Here is a 23,597-nt window from a genome sequence, read left to right as displayed (position 1 = left end):
TCCATGTTGGTTTAGAGGGGATCATGTGTGTAGTAAAAAAACTAAATTATAAAGAAATAAGTGCAGGTGCAAAAATAAGTGATACCCAGGTTGCATTGGTTAACACTTAATCAGCTTGTGAGTAAATTAAATGTTTATATCTTTGCACTCCATCATATTTCAGGACCCTCCTTTCATGACTTTTCCTAGATATGTGAGTTCTACCACCCAGTATCCTCCTTTACATTTTCAATATCACTTCAGGATAAGCTAGTTTAAAGCTATTTTGCAGTTTTTCTGTGTAGGAAGCAGGCTAATTTACAAGCGGCCAACTAAATAGTGTGTAAATAGCAGGATAGCATTTTAAAGAGGCGGTTCTTTAAGCAGGTAAAAAGGCACGGCTGTTCTAGTGTTAAATCAAGTAGGTAAGTAGAATCTGGTGGGTAAATAATTGGGTACCAAATGAACCAGTTGAAGGAGAGATCTTTAGGAAAGAGTTTGGGTGGGACTCTGATAAATAGAGATAAGAAACCTGGTCAGTTTTGTGTTACCCATACAGTCAAAACACACCATGCCGAGAGGAAAGGAGATCTCAGAGGACATCAGGAAGAGGTTAGAACGAGCACATCAGTCTGCGGAAAGCTATATAAGATATGAACTCCATATCTGTGAGGCAAATCCACTGTGAGGTAAATCATTTACAAATGGGGAGCATTTAACATGACAGCAACTCGGCCTAGAAGTGGACACCCTTCCAAAATATCCCCAAGAGCCACAGAACCCCCAAAAATCTGGTAAAAACCAACCCAAACATTATATTTTGCTGCATCTCAGGTAACTGTGCATGCTTAAACAATGAGAAGAACATGAATCAAAATGGCATTCGTGGGAGGGTTGCTAGGAAGAAGCCTCTGCTGTCAAAAAATAACCAAACTGCCCTTCTTAACTTTGCTCACATCCGGCCCCATGGAGGTCTTGGAGAAGACTCTCCTGGGCCGCGTAAAAGCCCAGCTTCCCCCCGGACTAGGGGCTGTTCCTCCAAGCACGATTAGATCTAAGATGATAATTCGCGATAATTTCAGCTCGAGTTCCGTTCCATGAATGTGGCTCAAATAATTTACTGCTTGGTTGCAACCAATCCTTGAGAACAAACCTGGTAGCGACCAGGTTTTACGGTCTGGTTTAACCTCATAGGAGCCAACGGACCCCCATGGGCATCCGAAGTGATATAAAGAGTTTACCTCGATCAATTCTCTTCAAAGATATCACATTTTTTTCACAACTTTGCATGCTATACGATGCCACCATTTTTTTTTACAGAGTCACATCCAGTTTTCTCCAACTGGAGAATGTGTCATGTCCGGTTTCAACGCCGAATTTCCATACCATTGGTCAGCCAACCCAAAAAAATCCCCCCAAAAAAGAAAAAAAGAAAAGAAATTTGATACATGAGAAAGGTCAAAGGTCAAAGATGGTGCCAACATATCTCCAAATGGTCTAAACATATAGGTGTCCGCCTAAACATACCTGTACTAAAACAGGTACAAAGTTGCATTTGCTCACATTACTAGCATCGACTTTGGCACAAGTACTAATAAGACCCTGGAGTACTGATTCCTAGATGATTTGGGCTTATTCATCAGGTTTCCAAGGTGATATTCACTGTAAAAGCTGGGTTTTTTTTAGGCGGAGACTGAATTTGAGATGTTTTATAATGTTCTAGCTCTATTTGCTCTGACACAGTAACATAGATTTTGATTCTGACACTTCTACAGCCACCCCACAGGTGTTAGCTTTCATTTGATAACAATATCATTATGAAGGCCCTTGTGATTGTGGAGATATTCTATATTCACTGTGGGCATGTCATTTCGAGCAGAAAACCAGAAAAAAGAGGTGGATAAGATGAGGTTAAGTAAGATGTGTGTCAAAAATGTCTCACAGGCGGAAACTACATCCCGAACAACAGTTCTGTCAAGTGTCTTGTTGTTGTTTTTTAATACACACCTTTTTTCATGCAGTTACACGTTTTTCATAGGTGTGACAGGTATAGCACTAGGACCCAGCACCAGTGGTGACTGGAAGGAGATATAGGGGGGTGGGTACCTCAGACTCATTCTCTGCACCTTCTTGTTTGGAAGCCACATGGTCACTGCTTCAAGCATTGTTTCCAGATTATTGCGGTATGTTTTAATCCAAACCTTTCACACAATGTTTGATGACTAGAGGAGGAATCCTGTCTAAAGTGCTAATGTATTTCCCACAGATCTAGTCGTGGTTGGTGAGGAAGGATTCTCTGCACCCATTTGTTTGGAAGCGACATGGTTACTCAGCCAAACTTTTATTGATGCTTCAGGCATAGAGCCTCAGAGTATCAAGGTATGTTTAAATTCAAAGGTATATTTATAGTCCATTGTTATTGTAATATTCTGTGGGTTTAACTAATGTGACTAATGTAATATTATGCTTTCTATAGGAGGTCCACGCTACCTTGTCCTATCCATTGTTTTTTTCCTACCCTTGTGCCATTATGTTTTTAGTCTTGCAGTGGTTTTAGAGCAGTTTGATATTGAACTATCCCTGACCTGTTGGAGTGTAGAGCGGACGTGTTCCCTTATCTACTTTTCCCAGTTTGCTGTGCTTTTATACTAAAGGTTGCTTGTGTGCCGTGATACTTAGAGCCCTCATTTTATGGTTGTCTTTTGAACTCACTGTGTGTCGTGTATTGCCCACTAAGAATTCCTAGCCTACACTATTTGCTGTGTTTGCATGCACCTTTTAAGCAACGGTTCACGTTTGTCTGCCTTTAAGGATAGAGTCCACCCACAGGTCCCCCCCCCCTTCCCCTTTTTAGTAGCCCTGTTTTTATAGGCCTTCACCATTTGAGAGTGATTATTGTGCCTTGGTTTATTGTTATAATCTTGTAATAAACTAATTGTATTTTGGGTACACCAGCCTCTGGTTCAGTTAATTCCGGACCCGTCCTAGTGGGGAACTTGAGGGTCCCTCACCCCTACAGTGTGAGGGTGGCGTTGTCAAACAGTTATTACCGTGTTACGACTAGGTATCTAACATTTCTGTATGCCACATAGGCTAACACGTTTCCTCTAATTACATTTATTTGGGCTGTTACATTTAAGATATTATTTTTTGATTGGCCCCTTCGATACGAAAATAACCCAAAGGAATTAAAGTGAAATTACACCCGCGGCCCCTGGATAGATCTGTCTTTTCACTAGTTGTCAGATCTCAACATGGCAGGTGCTAAATTAAATTCAGAAAACTTGTCAAAACATGAAATTGCCTCATTGTGTTTAACTGGCCTAGTCCTACTCATTGTATTAATATTTTTAAATGGATCATGTCGACCTCCATGTCATGTTACCGGTTAAGTCAATTAGGTGGTATCAGAATAACATAGAGAGCAAGGCACCTGTCTAGGCTGGGTGACAGCTGAAAATTGGCCGCTTACCTCTTTCGTTCTCAGGAAACCGAGTTACTGCCGCCGGTCGCGAGTCTCCAATGAACATGATTGAAAACACAGTACTCAACCAACAGCTGCACTAAATCGGTGATCCCGTGATCCCTAAATCGGTGATCCCCATAAGCGATTTTCGCAGCATGGTCTGGTCCTGACGTCATATAAATGCGCTCACGCAACTTTTACAACGTAGACATACTTTACCACAATCGTACCGTAGCTACAACAATGCTAGCATAGCTAACAAACAATGCATTGCCTAGCTTAGTCCAGACTGAACATTGTGGTTTCAGTTACTTGCTAGCGGGTAAATAATAAAGAAATGTCTAAATACACGAACACACTGGTTTCAACTAACTAACAAAGGCGCTATGTAGATACATAGAAGACCCTTACCTTATGAGATCGCCGTTGGTAGAAACTTTCTTTGTGGAGTCAGAGTAAACGAAGAGCATGCTGCCTGCTGCCTCCTATTGGTCAGCCGTACACACATCTATCGACCAATGAAACAAAACAATGAAACCATTCACCCCCTCCCCCAAGCCTGGACAAATCAGGCTAAAAAGAAGCTTATTTTGCTGATCAAGTTCACATATATAATTATCGTGAAACAGTTTTAAAAAACCGATCCGACCGATTTGACCACTTTATATTCTGCGCCTGTAGCTCCAAAGACCAGCTGCCACCACATTGATTTCTTTTTGTTTTTACATTCGTCAGACAACTGCAGGAGGAATTTCACTTGTCCGAACATAAAATGCACTAACAAGCCTTAGTGTGGGACCCTGCCCAAACCCCCCTGTACAGTTTCTCTACTGTAATCATTAAAACAAATCTTCCTTCCTCCAGCATTATGACTGCCAATGGCCCCTGGCCCGAGCAGAGATGTTTTTGTCTTGTGATGCTGATTGATAGACAATTCACTTACTTAGAAAAATGTATTTATTTGTAAATGCAAGTCGCGTTAGATCAAATAAAACATTAGATCAATAAAACATGTAAATATAAGTAAATCTCCCTAACTACAGTCACAGGATCAGTATTTGGAGTATTTGCAAATATGCAACCACTTGGATAGCCCATTCAGAAGCTAATATTCACAGTATTAAAAGCTACAGTAATTTGATGACGTAACGGTAATGCATTATGGGTTTACATTTGAATACAAAACCACACAAAGAAAAGTATCTTTTTTGAATATAAGTTATTGTATTTTATTTCAATGACTATTCATTCAGGGTAGACAACACAGTGATTTTTGACAATGACTTCACCAAGCAGGTCTGCTCTGTGGTAAAATAAAACTTTTTCACCTCAGACTCCTCGCTAAGACAAGGGCCTATCTTCCGGAGAAGGACCAAGAGAAAGGGATCCATGCCTTCATAACAACCCGGCTGGATTCCTGCAACTCCCTGTATGTTGGCATCGACCAGTCTCTGCTCCGCCAACTGCAGCGTGACCACATCACACCCATCCTGACCTCACTCCACTGGCTCCCCGTCAGCTTCCGCATTGATTTTAAATCACTAAGAATTTGAAAAGCACAATTCATTGTGAACGAAAAGAAAAATACATAGGCTTCAGCTTGACTTCCATTAATCACCCAAATCCACAGCAAGTTTCCATTAAACAGAAGCTGTGGAACCTGAACAGCAATTGGACTTAATGCAGAACAAAAGCAAAGCACATGGGTAGGACATCCACTGTTGGAAAAGCAAGCTTGTGACTGTTCAAAGTGATTTATCCAATACACAAAGTAAGAGATGAGAACAAACCATGTGGGGAGCCCTGCAAAAAAATACAATGCATATCATACTATATGCACAGCAAAAGCTTTGTATGGACAAAGAGCCTATACAAATGAATCAAACAATTACTTAAAACTACTAACTAACTACGACTAAAACTCTTCCCACACTGGTTTGGTTTCTCTCCTGTGTGTATTCTCTGGTGCTTCTTCAGGGAATCTGCGTGACGGAAACTCTTCCCACACTGGGAGCACTGGTATGGTTTCTCTCTGGTGTGTATTCTCTGATGGCTCTTCAGGTTACTTGCTTCACTAAAACTCTTCCCACACTGGGAGCACTGGTATGGTTTCTCTCCTGTGTGTATTCTCTGATGCTTCTTCAGGTCTCCTGCTTGACTGAAACGCTTCCCACACTGGGAGCACTGGTATGGTTTCTCTCCTGTGTGTATTCTCTGGTGCCTCTTCAGGGAAACTGCGTGACTGAAACTCTTCCCACACTGGGAGCACTGGTATGGTTTCTCTCCTGTGTGTATTCTCTGATGATCATTGAGGTTTCCTATTTGACTGAAACTCTTCCCACACTGGGAGCACTGATACGGTTTCTCTCCTGTGTGTATTCTCTGGTGCTTCTTAAAGGAAAATGCGTGACTGAAACTCTTCCCACACTGGGAGCACTGGTATGGTTTCTCTCCTGTGTGTATTCTCTGATGCTTCTTCAGGTCTCCTGCTTGACTGAAACTCTTCCCACACTGGAAGCACTGGTATGGTTTCTCTCCTGTGTGTATTCTCTGGTGCCTCTTAAAGGAAAATGCGTGACTGAAACTCTTCCCACACTGGGAGCACTGGTATGGTTTCTCTCCTGTGTGTATTCTCTGATGCTTCTTCAGGTCTCCTGCTTTACTAAAACTATTTCCACACAGTGGGCAAAGGTAGGTCTTCTCTCCTGTGTAAGTCTGTGGGTGTGTTTTATGGTGATTCTTCCGCCTTGAGCTCCTGTGTTGTTTATGGTTTCCTGATGTGGTGGAGCTGGGCACGCTGTTTGAACCTGGGTTGGAGCTCTTCTGGTCTGTAAGAATAGGAACATATACAGGGTTACATAGGCAAGTTTAACTTTAATATATACGTTTAGGCTAGGCAAGTTGATTTGTATAGCACATTTGATACAACAGGGGCAATTCAAAGCGCTTTACATACAGCATTAAAAAAAATACAGCAAGAGGAGGATAGTAAGAAAAAACCTTGTACAAGTATCGTGCCCTGATTAGGGCTGGGACGACGCGTCGACGTAATCGACTACGTCAATACGTCGACTTGCGTAATGTGCGTCGGTGCGTCGCAAATAAAATAAAAATAATCTAACTGCAATTGCGGCACTGCGCCGACGTGGTGGCGGGGGCGCTGTTTCGCAAATAAGTTAGCTTTCGTTTTTGCTAGCGAAATAGCTGATAGTATGTTGACTGCTCAAGGAGAATACATATTTGAAAGTACAGAATGCCTGAGAGCCTTATATTGCATTATATTACATTATATTTTGAATGTATAAATGTATATTTAAAATATAATGCAATATAAGGCTCTCAGGCATTCTGTACTTCCAAAGTCGAGAGCTAGAGCAAATAATATTACTAATTTAATTTGACAGCATACATGCTACTGAAAACTTTTCAGTTTGCATCTGTATTTGCCAGTGTTTTATTGTTTTATTGTTTATTGTATTACTTAACCTTGTTTTATTTCTAGCTTCCCATCCCCCCCCCCCCCCCCAAAGAGCCATTGCTTTTTGGTCAGGCTGCATTTGCAAATAAGAATTTGTTCTTACATGTTTGCCTGGTTAAATAAAGGTTAAATAAAAAAAAATAAAAAACGGCTGGTTGACTGTCCGCTGTGAAAAAGCTTGTCCGTAACGTCCGTAACACTTTGCGGAGCTCCTGTAAACAGCTGGTGGAGAACAGCGCTGGACCGGAAGCTAACCAGCCTTATTAGTAGAAGTGAAGTGATTGTGCATGTAGTCTGATTATCATTATTCATGATCGCAGAGAATTCAGCTACATTTTCAATTTTAGTTCTATTCTGTCATGAGCATCAGAGAATGATTGACAGGCCGGGAGAATATGAGAATGGGATCATTCAAACACAGCTTGTTTTGTGAGCCCGCTAACAATGTAAAGTAGTGTTCTAGTTAACTAGGTAACAAGGTAAAGTAGTGTTCTAGTTAACTAGGTAGCAGTGGGGATTACTCACCCAATCCATGCATTGCAATAGTTTGGCTTGACTAGCGAGTGTGATGTGATTTTCAACAATGTTGAAATGTATTTCCTTTTTTAAAAATAAATGAACATTTGAAGAGTCAGAAGTGTTATCTTTGTTGTGTTAACAATAGTGATGCAGGGCTTAAAGTTCTCCGGCACGGTGCCGGATTTCCGGCACGGGGGAATTTTGAGCAATAAAATAAAATAAAATCACATGCTATTTCTTTACATCGTAATTTAAATTGTCATCTTCAGCAAAGAGACAGTTCCGCCTACCAATGGTATCACATTGCTCAAGCCAACCAACGACTTCTAGCCAATCGGAGGCAGAGTAGTGGGGCGGGCCTTAAGAAGTTTGAATGAGTGTAATGTTAGCTTGTAGAGACGTTCGCTTTTAGCAGCCCCGCTATCTCGCTAACTTTAGTAAGTCTATTAAAATGGAAGCCAAGTTTCTTAAACCTTGCTCATACAACAACCTTGCCGGGAGCGACGGCTACAGGTAGCCTACCACTTCATCTTCAATGGCCGACCGAGATTGCGAGCAAAAGATCAGAGTGTGCGCGTTTATAGCTGAACATGATCTGTCTTTCACAATGGCTCAGCCACTCGTCGATTTGTGCAAGAAGCTATCAGAAGACAAAAATGCACTGACAAAGCTGTCCGTTTCCAATCAGCACGCCAGCTATTTAAACACACATGGCCTTTGTCCCGGAATTGAAAAAAAAAAAAAAACGGCTGTGTGAAAAGCTTAAAAAAGCAACGTTTTCAATTAATATCGACGAAGCTACTAATCTTAACATGGACAAAATCCTCAATGTCCTTGTTCGATTTTTTTATGATGATCTGGCCAAAGTAACACAACACCTAGTCAGCAGGAAAGTAAACATCGCCAACTCGTCAGCCCTCATGCAGGAGCTCAAAGATATCCTGGAGTCCAATGGTCTTGACTGGTCACTAGTCATCAGTATTCTACTTGATGTAGATCTATTGATCTATTGTTACAGTGATAGTGGCTTAATAAGTGATGCAATCAGTTTGGCCTTAAGTGATTTAATCAGTTTGTTCTTTTAAAGACATCTAAATATATTATTTTATATTGAGTATAAAACAGTATTAATGCATTTTAACATTGAGACATATATTTTGTATTGACTATAAAATAGTATTAATGCATTTAAACATTGAGACAAGAAGCTGTCTTCTGTACCCGCTCTCCCAATATCTCAAACTGTGACCCCCCTCCCCAAGAAAAAGTTTCAGGCACAGGATTTTTTCCCACTTTAAGCCCTGGTGATGTAAGTTAGATTTGGTGAGATCACTATGGAATATTAAATCATCAATCTTTGCTCACTACATAGCCTTTCTTACCTTCAGGTGTGCATGAACTACAGGTTATCAACTGCGAAATTATATCTGTTCTCATATCGGTTATCATATCGGTTATCGGCCACGAGAAGCGGGTAAATATCGGTTATCGGTATCGGTTGGAAAAAAAGCATATCGTGCATCCCTACCTATAAGCGTGTGTGTTTCATGCAATACCATTATTGCATGAAATGGTCAACATTTTAATGTTGTCAGCTACGAAGTGGATGTGTTTACTAGAACATGGAAATGCAAACGCTAATCACATTATTGCATTACAATTGTCATATTGACTCAAGTAATGCAGGAAAGAGTGGAAAATGCTATTGTGGGATTGCATAGTAATTTTCAGTTCAGAATGAACTTTTTTCAGAATGAACTTGCATACCAGCTACATGAAAATGAAAATGCAAATATGATTGCATTTGATTTTGAATATTGACCGGAAGAATGCGTGCAAAAGTGGAACATGCAATTGCTATCTCAAATTGCATTAACATTTGAATTAAGTCCACTATATGCTTCCATACACTGGTAGCACTGATTTTACAACAGGGCAATTACACTCACCAATAACAAAGACTTACCATCCATCTCACTGTCTTTCATCTCCACTCTTCCTCTGTCCTCTTCTTTTACCATCACTCCCTCCTCTCTCATTTGGTCTCCTCCATCCTCTTCTTTTACCATCACACCATTCTCCTCTACATCTTCTTCCTCCAGCTTCACTGCCACCATCTCTGGACCCCACTGTGGGCTTTTCAGGGCTGGAGAACCACAGCCAGATCCGGGGGACTCGGTGCATTCTGGTTCATACATGGTTACATGAGCTGAAGAGGACCTGCGGCTAGAAACACTGGAGGCACAAACAACGCAGGGTCGATTAGAAATGACAGACAAACAGTTCACTGAACTCCCATCTAGACTGACAGGACACGTCCTGCAAATGCAATAATCTATGGATTACTGATTGCATTTGTTGTAATTAAAGGGTCTGGAAAGTAGACATTAAATGGTTCCAATTGTATTTTGTGTCCAGGAAAAATGTTAACACAAAATAAACTATGGAAATAAGCTTCTTGTTAGGCTCAACTTCCTGGTCAGACAGTTCCGAGGGCTGTATGGTTGTGGACTTTGCACGCTTGACTGGCAGCTCCCTTTCAAGCTAGCTTGCTGCGATATCATACATGACATTCATCTATTAGATGTGCTTATAGTTCTGCCCTTTAATTACCAACTGTTTAGCTACTGTTGAAATGTGTTACTGAGCTAATTCAATTACAAATCAACTTATTAGTCATGCAACTGGCAGTATTATTCACCATATCAATTCAATGACCACCATTTGCATACTTGACACCTGGCACCCTATGGTGAATTATTGAACACAATACTTGTGGACAGGATTCACAGCATGTGTGTGACTTACTGATCAGTTGGAGCACAATGGTGTTGCTCTTGTCTTCTAATTTGCTGCTGTATTGTCACAATATCCGCCATGTTTACTTTCTTCCCACACTGGACGTAGCACTGGCGCATGTCGTCATGACCACAACCATGTTTCGTTTGCCCAGAGATTTGCCCTGCCGCTGTCCTTCTCTGCTGTTCCTGTAATCCAATCACTGAGCTGCTCTTGTGACCACCTGACTCACATCCAGGATGTGATTGGTCAGCTCTAGCGCGGCCTGTGGTTGGCCTTTGTTGAGAGGAATTCCTACCATAGCACTCTTCGATCTTGACCTCTTGACCTCTCGTCTTGACCTCTGAACTGGCGTTACTGTCACTATCCATGTCATTACTGTCACTATCCATGTAATTCGGTGCTTCAGAGAGTCGATGCCTCTCTTTAAGAGCATGTGCATCTTGCCCTGAGGCATTTGTGCTGAGCATCTCATCTTTGGCCTTTTGGTTTTTGATGTAGTCCCGTAAAAACCTATCCCACGGTGTGTCATACTCTTCTTTAATGTTGGGAGAGTGATGGTTCCTACTGTGGGTGGGAGGTGGTGGTAGTGGTGGTGGCTGGAGCCTAATAAGGTTGTCCTTCCGGTGGTTCTGTCCTTCTGTCTCTGCATCAGGGGACCCAAGGTGTGTCCTCTGGCTCTCTGACACTGAATAAGCAGAAGCATCCATCTCTCTGCCCAGATGGAGAGTTCACAGTGCAGGGAATCCTACGAATAAAGATGATCAAAATATTAAAACAAGAGTGAAGAAATAATAATAATAATAATAATAATACATTTATTTTATAAGGCGCCTTTCATGGCACTCAAGGTCGCCGTACAACAACAAATCTAAAAACAACCACAAAATTCAAAACACGAAATACACAGTATAAAACATAGCCAGCAGCAGAGCAGCACGGGAACAGTAAGTCAACACGGATATGCCTGCGTAAACAGGTGGGTTTTGAGGTGGGTTTTAAATGAGGAGATTGAATCAATGTTCCTGATGTCGGGGGGGAGGGAGTTCCAGAGGCGAGGGGCGGAGCGGCTGAAGGCTCTAAACCCCATGGTGGACAGACGGGCTGGGGGGACGGTCAGGTTGATGGAGGAGGCAGACCTGAGGGACCGGGTGGGAATGTTGATGTGGAGGAGGTCGGACAGGTATGGAGGGGCGAGGTTATGGATGGCCTTGAAAGTATGGAGAAGGATTTTGTAATCGATGCGGTGTTTGATGGGGAGCCAGTGGAGTTGGTGTAGAATGGGGGTGATGTGACTGATGACAGGGGTTCTGGTGACAATACGGGCAGCAGCGTTCTGGACCAGTTGGATCTTGTGGAGCAGTTTGTGGGGGAGACCAAAGAGAAGGGAGTTACAGTAATCCAGGCGGGAAGTGACGAGGGAGTGGACCAGGAATGCGGCGCTGTTTGGAGTGAGTGAAGGGCGGAGGCGGTTGATATTACGAAGATGGAAGTAAGCAGACCGGATGGTGTTGTTGACGTGGGAGTGGAATGAAAGGGTGTTGTCGAGGACGACACTCAGGCTCTTAACCTGGGGGGAGGGGGAAACCAAGGAGTTGTCTATGTTGAGGGTGAAACTGGGGTGCTTGGTGAGTGTGGATTTGGAGCCAATGAGAATTACCTCTGTTTCATTACTGTTTAGTTTGAGGAGATTTGAAGTGAACCAGGATTTAAGTTAATGTAGACAGGCACAGAGGGAGGAGGGAGGGAGGGTGGAAGTGGGTTTGGAGGAAACGTAGAGCTGGGTGTCGTCCGCATAACAGTGGAAATGGATGTTGTATTTACGGAAAATCAGACCAAGTGGGAGGAGGTCGATGATGAAGAGGATAGGGCCAAGGACAGAGCCCTGGGGAACACCAGAGGAGAGGGGGGACGGATGGGATGTGAATGATTTTAACTGTATAAACTGAGTGCGGCCAGAGAGATAGGAATGGAACCAGTGTAGAGGGGTGTCAGATATACCAATGGAGGCTAAACGGTTAAGGAGGGTGGAGTGCGATATAGTATCGAAAGCGGCGCTCAGATCGAGTAGGATGAGGATGGATATGAGTCCGGAGTCAGCTGCCATCAGGAGGTCATTTGTGATTTTGAGGAGGGCTGTTTCTGTGCTGTGAAGGGGGCGGAAGCCAGACTGGAACTGTTCATAGAGGTTATTGTTAGAGAGATGAGTATGAATCTGTAAAGCCACCACTTTTTCCAAGATTTTTGAAAGAAATGGCAGGTTGGAGATGGGACGGAGGTTATTGAAGATGTTGGGGTCTGAACCAGGTTTCTTCAGAATTGGTGTTACGGCTGCGGATTTGAGAGATGATGGGACAGAACCAGAGGTGAGGGAGGAATGGATGATTGTAGTTATCAGGGGCAGGAGAGAGGGGAGGGAGGCTATGACCAGGGAGGAGGGCAGGGGGTCAAGTTGGCAGGTGGATGGCTTGGATTTCCGGATGAGTTTAGATAAATCGGCAGCAGAGGGGAGATGGAAGCAGGAGAGAGGTACAGAGAGGGGGGGATGGGGAGATAGGGGAGATGGACAACTGGACATAAGAGGGGTCAGTTGCTGGTGGACGTTGGCTATTTTTGAGTTGAAAAATGACATCAGGGAGTTACAGTGGTCAGTGGAGTAGAAGTGTGGGGGAAGGGAGTCGGGGGGGCGGAGTGAGTTGTTGACCACTGAGAACAGGGCCCTGGTGTTCCCAGCACCAGCAGTGATTTTGTCTGTAAGATATTGGGATTTGGCTGAGGAGAGGGCGTCTTTGTAAAGGAGGATGTGGGCATGGTGCATCTGTTTGTGAACAGTGAGACCGGTTTTTCTTGAAAGCCGCTCCAGCTGACGTCCTTTGGCTTTCAGCAGACGTAGGTGAGGGGAAAACCAGGGGGCAGAATGGGGGAATGAGACAGTCCGGGTTTTGAGGGGCGCGAGTGAGTCCAGCAGAGTTGGGAGTCCATCATTATAATGAGAGACGAGCTGATCAGGGGTGCATGGGGGGGTGATGATGGGGAAAGTGTCGATGCCTGTTGTGAGGTCTGCTAAATTAATGTGTCTGATGTTGCGGAAGGACATAGTACGTGACTGTTTGGTTTTGGATAGAGACAAACTTAAATTAAATGAAACAAGCATGTGGTCAGAGATGGGGAGGTCAACAGCAGAACAGTTGAGGGGAGTGACACCTGAGCAACAGACCAAGTCCAAAATATGACCTTTAGAATGGGTAGGGAAATCAATATATTGTTGGAGACCAAAACTGTCCAGGCAAGAGATGAAGTCCTTAGTGAGAGCATGATTAGTATTATCCATGTGAATATTTAAATCACCTAACAGAATTATGTTGGATGAGAGTGAACAGATGTGGGTGAGAAATGTGTTGAATTCATCAAAGAAATCCTTGTTTGGTTTGGGTGGGCGGTAGATATTAACTAAAACAGTTGGGGTAGGTCCATTTAGTTGTAGAGCCACAGACTCAAAAGAATGAGACACTGGCAGAGTGACAGAAGAGACCTTCCAGGACTCGCGGTGGATTATCGCGAGACCCCCCCCTCTGCCGGTGAGACGGGGTTGGCAGTTGTAAACAAACCCAGGTGGAGTAGACTCGTTCATCTGAGAGAAGTCATTAGGTTGCCAAGTCTCTGTTAAACAAAGAAAGTCATATTTGTGGTCGAGGAGGAGGTCCTGCAGTAGTTGTCCCTTGCCAGTGAGGGAGCGGATGTTAAATAAACCAAATTTGAGATCGGAGTGCTGGTTGGAGAACCCAACGCTAGCCGACCTGCCCAGGCCAGCCAGCGCGCCACGGTCCACTCTCCTGCAGGTGTTTCTCGGAGGGTGGCGGCGGGTGGAGGACCAGATGGAGCTTATTGCAGTGGAGTCGTCAATGTGGTAGCTTCGTCCGGCTCCGCGATGGATGTACCTCCGACGGGGAAGGCGAGCGACGTCCGGAAAACGATGCAGCACAGACGGGGGAGCAGATTGGTAGGAACGGAGTTGGTGGAGCTCCGCACTCATGTATTGGATCAGAGTTGACGCTGGATATATCAAGAAGGACAGGACAGTCCACAGGAGCATAAAGCTCACAGCGAGATTGTAGATCCACATGATGAACTGGCAGACGTTACGTTCACCGAACAGCGGTAGCAGAGGCTTGGGTAAGTGAAGCGTCAACACGCTAGGTAACGTTTGAGCAAACACAAACACAATACTGACAAACAGATCGATTTGACAGTAAGCCCAGGGTAGAGGTAATGTATCAAAAGGTCTATCAGCCATCAAAAGGTTTGTGGACATTTTAAAAAAAGACTCTTAAAACATTTAGGTCGAGGCCTTTCTTTATCAGATACTCTAAATGTTAAATGTCTCATCCACACTCATTTTTGTTTTTATTTTGATTCATATTTATTTATTAGTCTATTAGTATTAGGCTATTATTTGATCGGTATGGGCAGTAGCCTATATCGGTCGATATTGCTCATAGATTATAGATGATCAACATCAGTGCAAAAAAACGGTATGGGGGCATCCCTAGTCTGTCTGTTGTTTGGTTAAATCTGACCATGACGCGTATCACAGCCTGAACACCAGAGGATAATCAGTGAATTGAAATAAATCCACTACAAAATATTAGTATGAAAAAACTGAAAAGTTTGTGCCATTTATCTATCTTACATGGAATAGTACTGCTCTGTTGTTGTCCACTAGTTGTTACGAAAACCCCCATTGTGAATTGCTAGGAACAACTAACTAGATTTGACTCATTGTATTTGATTGTACTTAACTCATTGACTGCCAAAGACGCCAATTGGCGTCTTATAGAATAGTAACGTTGACTGCCAAAGACGCCAATTGGCGTCTTATAGAAAAAAAAAAAATTTCCGCGGGGATCGCGTTATTGACATGTTCTACACCTAGCGAGTGAATTTCAGACTTGGGTGTAATGTATTTCGGTCCCAGATGGGGGCAGTAGTTCGATAAAAGCCTGGAGAAGGAAGTGGCTTGCTGTGGGTTGTAGTAATGGCGAAATGGATCAGGGTATGTGCCAAACGCGGAGCGGAGCATTGCGGCGCGGAGCAGCGCGGCCATCTTGCGACTCTTCAAACAGTTCAGAGTCGGATGATACAGAAAAAGTGCAGAAAAAAAAAAGAAAAAAAAAAGTTCTGCAGAAAAAGCTCGTTTTCTCTGTTTATTGGTCAAAATCAGGTGTTTTTGCTGAAACCACCCTATGTTCTACGGCCGATTTCTAAACACTCAAATAGGCTAGAAACAAACTTTCTTTTGGTGATGAAAGAAGAGAGTCTAAAGTTTTGGTAGATATGTTCAATGTTTATTTAGTCCGAAAAGTCAATATTTGGTGGGTCTTCAAAGTTCAGCGAAAATGCCCCAAAAGTCTGGCAGTATGGAGCTCTCCGCTCTGAACATGGCTGGCAGTCAAAGAGTTAATAATTATCTATTATACAACAGTTAGTTCCGACCAAGTAATTTGATTGGACAAGAGGCATTCCATGAGTGCCGATATACATGTAGCCAAGCTACTAAAATGAGCTATGAGCATTTCATAACATAAGTCCATTTAATAAGTTAAATAAATAAGTCAATTTAATAAATAAGCATCATTTCATGGTTATGTACACGGTTATTAACATTGTTATACGTTTATAATGTGTACTTGTTTACAAGCTCTAATGTAAGTTCGCTCATTGGTTATACTACGTGATATGAATGTCATTCATTCATTTCTTTATTTCATTGGTCCATCGGGAAGAGCTAGCCAACTGTAATGTATGCTGAGATAGAGGGGGCGGGACTTTGTACTAATAGCGATAGGTTGCACTAAGTAACGTGTCAGAATGATTGAGGACATCTTCGAGTGAAGTAAGACCTGTATGCTGTGTGTAACAATTCGGGAATCAACGAACAGTTATTCCTTTGGATGTTGGTACACATTGAAGCTACCAGAGGTAAATACATATGCCTGGTGTTTGTTTATAAGCTACATCTACTCGTTGTAGTATGTTATATTTGACTGTAGAGCTCATCGCGGCAAGCGGTTAGCTTAGCATAATTACGTTAGCATGTTGCTAGCATTTGCTGAGTGCTAAATTGTTTCTAGCTATATCAAAACGAAATAGCTATTGGATTTTGTAGCTCAGTGCAGGGTTCGACAGTGCGACTGTTTTGGTCGCATTTGCGAGTGAATATATTTCTGTGTGACTTGGAAATACATTCAATCGCACCAGTGCGCCAAAAAAAAAAAAAAACTGAACTACTGTCATGCGCAGTCAATCTTATGTTCGTTAATAAGATCACAGCGCATCTAAACCAATGCAATCCTTTGAAAACAGACACGTGACAGACACGTGACCCGCAAGCACAACAAGCTTTTACATTTGAAAATCCTGTCAGAAAAAGACCGCTGTTAAAATGAATCCGATTACGGCATACTTTAGCAAGGCTAATGTTAGCAGCGTTCCAGACAGAGAGGAGGTAGAGGGGGGTAGTGGAGTCAACATTACAGCTGGAGACGAGAGGGACGAAGAAAACAGAGACGGGGAAAGCGAGGATGAGAGCGCCCGGTCAGAAAGTGTGTCAGGGGAGGGGGAAGGTCATTATCCGCGCGGTGATAATGGCGGTGCCACTGCCAACGCGAAGTCTGGTCTGACAAAAGTGACAAAGGTCTACAGGTACAGTGCCGAGTGGCAAACATCTTTCCCGTGGCTGTTGCTGAAGGAAGGGAAGATGTATTGCAAGTGGTGTGTCGCCCACATGAAGTTAGCTGGAAAGACCGCGTTTGTGTCAGGAGACGCACAGCTGAAACGCGACACAGTGAAAAAACATGGTCTGTCTCGCAAACATGTGAAATGCAGGGAAGCTTTCATGTCAGCTCAGAACAAGCCACTTGAGAAAGCTGTTGGACGCCAGAAGGCTAGCTCCAGTGAGGAAATTAAAAGACAGCTCAAGTTAAAGTTTAACATCGCTTACTACGTGGCAAAAGAAGAGATCCCATTTATTAAATTCCACAAATTATTCGCCCTTCACAAGAAAAATGGCGTTGAATTAAATCCAACCTATAGTAATGACAAACGATGCGCTGACATGATCGGGCAGATAGCGGATGCCATGAGAGAAGACCTTGCTGTGAAGATCAATTCCGCACACTATCTCGCCGTACTGATAGACGGGGACACGGACATCACGAACACAGAGTGTGAGATTGTATATGTACGTCTTCTTGACAACGGGAAGCCTGTGAACCTTCTGGTGGGACAACAAGCCCTCGAACATGCCCATGCCATTGGTAAGTTTTTTTTTAATAGTCTTAATTTATGTAAGTTGTAATTAGTCTATTTGGTTTTGGAGACTATTGTGTTTTTCTAATTGTGTTTTTTTCTGTAAAGGGGTTCTGAAGGCCACAAAGGCTGCCTTTGCAGCTGTTTGTGAAGGTGATGGAGCGGCATGGATGCAGAAGTGTGTGTCGTTTGGTGCTGATGGGGCCGCAGTGAACATGGGCAGGCAGGGGGGGGTGATAGCCCATCTTCAGCGAGAGGCAGGGCCTCACATCATACCCATCCATTGTATGCCACACAGGTGAGTGTAAATGCATAACGCTACACTATACATAAATAATTACTACCTACTGTAAACTATAAATACTATGCACTAAATAAATAAGCCTATGATAACACTACCATATACATAAATACTGTACACTATAAATACTATACACTTAATAAATACTACACTTTAAATAAATACTCATGAACACAACCATTCATAGTTGCATTACAATCTCCATACTCTTAACCTTGAAAACATTTTTAATTAAGTGGCAACACATTTGTTTGAGTCTCTTGTGTTGGAAGAATATGTCTGCTTCTTACACAGATTGGAGCTTGCCATACTCACTCTACAGAAGACAGAGCCAAAGGTGTCGATAGTCTATGATCTCCTGCACCTCATCTGGAAGACCTACCACTACAGTGGAAAATCTAAACGAGAGCTCTGTGCTCTTGGACAGGAGCTTGGAGTGGATGTCCACAATCCCAGCAGTGTCAAGGTGTTGTATTTAATACTTATCTGGAATGTTGTTTTGTTATGGACATGATTCAGATGTTTTACCCTGTAAAACACTTAATAATAATAATAATTATTAAGGGAACTCGGTGGATCCCCCACATTCACCGGTCGCTGAAGGTATTCCTGCAGTATGGAGAGGGAAAGGACCTTGCCAGTGATCCTGATCAATACTCTGTGGTTCTCCAACATATGGAGCATCTGGCAGCCTCACAGTCCACTTCTGTGGAAGTGCAAGGACGGGCCAAAAAGGTCAGTTTTCTTGTGTTGACCACTATGAATAAATAAACTAAAGTTAGGCTTTAAAGAATAGGTTAAAAACGCAAACACTACTGTCATCAAGTTGTTAGATGGTTAAGTTTATTTTCAACAGCTAACCATTTTTTATCGTATCCATTTACTCAACTACTCAACAGATAAAGAAGGAAATGGAGACTACACTTTTCTGTGTATTCTGCCACTTTCTCTGTGACCTGTTTGGCCTGCTAGCCAGCCTCAGCCTCACACTGCAGAGGAACAGTTTAATCCTCCCCACAGCCACTTCAGAAATAAGAAAAACGTTAACCAAGCTTCAGGCACTCAAGACACAGCCAAAGGAAGGTGGCTTGTTTGAGAGAATCCTGGCCACATTCGCACAGCAGCAGGGAAATGAGATGAGATTCCAGGTTAGTTTAGGATAAGTCAGTGTTTGTGATGTCAGGGTTTAACATTGATCATCTTGAGGATTATGCAGGGTTGAGAGAGTTTGAGGATGAAATACTGCTATGGTCACAACCAAGATTTTGTGTGTGTGTGTGTGTGTGTCTTTTGAAGGGAATGACCCTGAAGGGGAACATGAACGGCCTCACACATCCACAGCTGAAGCGACATGTGGATGCTGCCATTGACATCAGCATGGATGCTATCAAAGCGAGGTATGGGCAACAAACACTAAAGGAGCTCTGTGCACCAAGGTAAATCACAAATCGATTGTGTTGACATCGCAATAAATCTTATTTTTTAGCTTTGGTAGTTTGGTGTCAGATGAGGGCGTCAAGTCTACGCTGGACTCTTTCAAAGTCTTCAACCCTGATGCCTGGCCAAAAGACCAAGCCAGCCTACTCACTTATGGAAATGAGAGCGTTGCAGATCTGGCAAGGCATTTCCATGAGCCTCTGACAGGGTAAGAATGCATTTTAAGACATTGCATTGACAGACGTGAGACACTAGTTGCATATGTGCTAACCCAATTGCTCTCTTCTATCCTTCAGAGCGGGGTGTGATATTCCTGCCCTGCAACAGGAATGGGAAGGGCTGAAAGTACTCGTAAGCGAGAACTTCAGCGACAAAAGCTATGCTGAGCTGTGGGAGGTTCTCCTCACAAAGGACCCCTATAAGAAAGACTACCAAGTAAGGCAAAGTAGATCCAGATAGCCCTACACTTAAACACATTCATGTTTATTGTATGTATGTTGTTTTTGAATAGTGAGAGGTGAGGGTTAAAAATTTATTAAAAATGAAAATTGTTCTCCCCTTAGAACATACTGGAACTGGTCCAAATTATGTTGGTGCTCCCAATCTCGGCTGCCCAATGTGAGAGGGGGTTTTCAGCCCAGAACCGCATTAAAAGTGCAACCAGAAGTAGGCTGGCCGTTTCTACCACAGAAGACCTAATGCGAATCAGTTTGGAGGGGCCTCCGCTTGAGCAGTTTGATCCAAGTCCAGCGGTTGAAAGATGGCTTGATAGCTCTAAGCGGGCCAGGCGACCAGATTATCAAGACTGCTGGACCACAGACATTCTTTGCATTTAATTGCTCAGAATTTATGAATTTTATATGAAAGCCTGGGCTTAATTATTTATTTATTCATGAATCATTTATTAATAAATGAATATTCTTACTTCCCCTTTACATTGTGTGAGTCTCCATTTTTATTACGGCCAAGAGCCGGTTATGATAATTCTGATATGTTATGATTATGATAATGTTGTCGTCATACGAAAATTGCGCAATTTTCATTGTGCTACTGAAATTCTTGGTGTGCTACTTAATTTTTTGACATGGTAGCACAGTGCTACCTGGGGAAAAGGTAAGCGTCAAACCCTGGCTCAGTGTATTCTGTTAATTCAGAATTGGAAGTCGAGAGACCAAGCAAAAGGAAAGCTCTCCGGTGGACACACGGAGACCGTTTCCAGTCGCCTGGGGTAACTCGAGACCGTCCAGTGAATCTTCGCGTCAGTGTACTTCAATCATTCTCCTGCGCTCGTGGGAGAGCACTGGACCCCATCCCCCCTCATCTCTGCCTCTTTTTTCGGATCTTTCAAACCCCTCGTTTACCTACGAGTTCCCCACAAGGTTACGTGAGTACTGAACCACGCACGTGCTTTTATTTAGGCTCGTGTAAGCGAGTGAAGTGGCCATATCTGTTTCAAGGCCCCCCGCTCACAAGCAACGTCAGCTGCAACGGTAACACTGGTTAATGGACTGAGTTACAGAGTGCGTGTGTGAGTGTGGGCCCACCTTTTTATTTTACTTGATGAAAAATTGTACAATTGTGAATCCTTTGAGTTGACTGAGTTTATTGGAAACATTACATTTATTTCCTTGAAAGGAATTGGAATAGGCTTTGAGCCTATATTTTGTTATGTGATATTGTGATATTGTCCAGTGTTTCCTCTACATGCATTTCATCGTGGCGGACCGCCACGATGGAATTTCCTCCGCCACCATTCAGATTTCTCAACCAAAAAAAAAAAAAAAGATTTAGGCCGCTTTTCAGACCTTCACAGCGCTAGACACACCCACAAGCGCTGAAACTGGACCAGTCCGTGTGTGTCGCGAGTATTGAACTTGAGGCTGCGTTCGTAAATTCGCTCTGAGAGCCCCGGAGCGCACACTGGGTTCAACGTCATAAAGGGACCAAGTCATTTGATTGGACAAGAGGCATTCCGTGAGTGCTGATCAGATTTCCAGAGCGTATTTACGAACGCGCCCTGACTGTCACCCGAACACCGCGAGCTAGCGTAGTGTAGTGTAGTATAGGATGCGTAGTGTAGTGTAGGATGGAGAGAGAGAGGAGAAGCCTCTCTATGTGTTACCTATGTCCAGTGTACTAGAACCACTCTAACAGGAGTGTTTGTCCGTGAATAACACCGGCTATGCCCGGGGTAGAAACACAAGACTATAGCTGGATAAGGTCTACAGGGCTACACGGTCATTTTAAGCCGTCGACCAGCCCTCTACGACCACGGGAAGTCATGTTAAAAGTGAAGATACTTCTGTTAAACTAAGCTAAGCTAAACATCGCTAATCGCTAACTCCCTCCTGGGCTTAAAGTGACAAGTAATAACGTTGTGAAAAAAACCATCAGATCAGTGTTTTTGTTTTTATTGACAACGGAATTACATGCTGGAAAAACATGCAGACACAGACAATAAGAGACACACGGGAGAACTACAGGAAAACATTTTATTTTTTTGGGCCATCCTCGAGTTTTGGCTGAAATTACGTCGTTGTTTTGAGCGCGCGTGCGCGTTTCATGCGCGTGCACTGCGCGCGCGCGGTCAGCACTACCCGCCACCATTGTAAAAATTCCTGGAGGAAACACTGTTGTCTGTTGACATTGTATTGTGAATAATTGTCTATTGACTTTGTATAACATTATAATTGACTACCAACACTTTAAATTTAGCATTTAGTAAATAAATATATATCCTTTGGTATTTGCATTTAAAGCCACTGTGTTGTGTCATAAACAGGTAATAGGCAATTCATATGATATATTAAAACATAAATACATTAAAAGGATTAAAAAGGAAGTCCTATTTAAAATACTTCCACATAGTTAATGGAGGCACCGATCGTCATAATTCGAATAGTTTATTATTACAGGTAATACCGCCACTTATTTAAAATAGAACTCAGGCCCCGCCCATATGGCAGGGGTTACATACAGTATAACAGCACTGGGACTTTTAACTATATGCATCACTCCGCCGCACAGGTGTTCTATTAAATGATCGTTAATTAGACAACATTAACGGTCGTTATCTATCAGATTATCGATGTGTGTTGGTTTCAAACAAAGATGGATATACTGTATTTCCAAATAATATAACATTTGAGTTAAATTATGAATGGTCATCAGAAGAGGGCGAATGTGTTTAGGTCTGAAAGCTCGCAGATGGAGCAATGTACTATCTTGTCAACTCGTCTGAATCGCATTCACACATTCACCACCAAAGCGACTGTCAACCGAGTCATATTTCACTGGTTGCACAATAAATGGAAACGTACAGCTAAATGTACACGATACAAAGTAGCTAGCCTGCGGATGTTTGAATACATTACTTGAGAAGTTACAAAGCCACTTTACCTAACTAGTTTGCAGTGTAGCTTTATGTTCATTCCATTCGATGTTCACACAAATGTAGCTGTGTTGTACCATTAGATGACGTCATTCTATCTATTTCTAGGCTTCCTGCCTAATCTTCCCATAATGCATTGCATCGTGCTTGCTGCTTAAGTCAGAGGCGCAAGCTCAATAAACAAACAAATCATAATCTGTAGTCGCTTATTACTGTTAACTAATAAACGGCGCTGCCAGCGGCCTCGCATCTACGACCGAATCACAGCCGTGCTGATGTTCAGTATAACAGCACTCCCTCTCGTGTGAGATGTGTTAAATAATGACCGTGTGTCACTAACGCAGCTCCACCTATGAGCGGCTGCAGCTCTGTACTTGTAGTATATTGCTATGTTTAGCATAGATCTGGGATTGATTGCTATTGCCTCCGTAGCATTACATCTTGACAATGTTATCATCGATCGACTAGTGTGGTCTGGTTGTCGTTGGGATGCTGAATAAAGATGCTCGTTGAACGTTGCTCCAGAGACCAGAGTATTATTATTATTATAAAGTGTATCTTGTAAGTTAGAGAGAACAACAAGACACAACACGGTGTCAGAAGATGTGACTTCTTCACAAATATAAGGAATTGCGAGGCACCGTCGATCTACGCAGAAACTTTGTGGAGAACTATAGTTAGCTATCGACCCTGTGCGACGTTCGTTCGTAGTAGCTAGCGAGTGAAAGCAAACCATGGAACAGTTCAAGCCTCCCGCGCCGCTCATGCTCTCTGGAAACGTGAGTGAGAATTGGCGTCGGTGGAAACAACCAGCGTTTCCTCTATATGCATTTATTCGTGGCGGGCCGCCACCAAAGAATTTCCTCCGCCACCAAATGATTCAGACAGTCCACTTTGATTCAGGCTGCGCAGAAAGGCA

This window comes from Nansenia antarctica (genome assembly GCF_963989245.1).
Source record: "Nansenia antarctica genome assembly, chromosome: 6".
Classification (NCBI taxonomy): Eukaryota; Metazoa; Chordata; class Actinopteri; order Argentiniformes; family Microstomatidae; genus Nansenia; species Nansenia antarctica.
Note: the sequence above shows the minus strand (reverse complement) of the source record.